Raw genomic sequence first — 1132 nt, forward strand, 5'->3', positions numbered from 1 at the left:
CTATCGAAAGCATCCAGTGTTACCTCGACATCGAGCATCGTATCCTCGTCGAACACGGGCGATGCATCAAGAGGAAGTGGCAACTGTGATGGTGGTGGAGGTGGGGGTGGAGGCGCACCAGCAGATCCCGCCAATAATCCTCCGCCTCGATGAAACCTGGTAGCAAACTATAATAATATATTTAATTAGTTAACGATTATCATTATATGTAATATAACTGCAAATTTAAAAATTAAAAAATATAAATAAATGCAAAAAATGTAAAAAAAAATTATACCATGTTTCTGTGTCTCTCTGCGAATCCCTCTGAGTTTTTGTGCATTTTTTGTTTTGAGATTGAGATTGGAATGAGGGAAAAGAAAAGCACTGGCGGATTTATAGACGAGATCAACGGATGTCTGTTGATATATGGTGATCAACGGGAATCCGTTGATATTTTCCATGGATTTCAAGACGTTCTGATTGGCGGATGAACGTATCAACGACCATTCGTTGCAAATATCCACAAACACATCTATTCCGTATAAATTTGCTACGGACATCTGTTGGCTGCATTTAATTGCAGATCTGGAGAAACATCAACGGATATCCGTTGATAACTTCGGGAATTGGACGTGTCAACGGAATTCCGTGTAAATCCGTTGACATGCCTCTGAATTTAATGTCGCATCCTGCAGGTTATTCAACGGTTATCCGTTGAAATAATCAACGGACTTCCGTTGGTGATTTTAAAAATATATAAAAAAAATAAAATCCGAAAGTAATAAAACGAAAGTTTTAAAATATTCAACATATTACAAAAATATATAAAAATTATAGCGAACTGTTATCATTTTCACTTTCGGATGATGTGTCATCGTGATCAGAAATAAATTCGTCGGGTTCAACATGGGTAAAATTATCAATATCTTCATCTTCCACATCCGCAATTACAAGTGTATCTTCAAAATCTTCAAGTCAAATAGGAAGCATTGAATTTTCACTCGGGTCTTGCACTGCTTCTTCAGAATCTTCAATTATTGTTGATGAACTCATCACCATTTTTCGAGGATTGATTTTCACCACAGCTGACCATTGATCTTCTTTGCGTCTTTTATGTTGTGATATAGGATATTTTGGGTAAGGAATGAAA

The sequence above is a fragment of the Tarenaya hassleriana genome, unplaced genomic scaffold, assembly GCF_000463585.1.
Source record: "Tarenaya hassleriana unplaced genomic scaffold, ASM46358v1 Cleome105, whole genome shotgun sequence".
Taxonomy (NCBI): domain Eukaryota; kingdom Viridiplantae; phylum Streptophyta; class Magnoliopsida; order Brassicales; family Cleomaceae; genus Tarenaya; species Tarenaya hassleriana.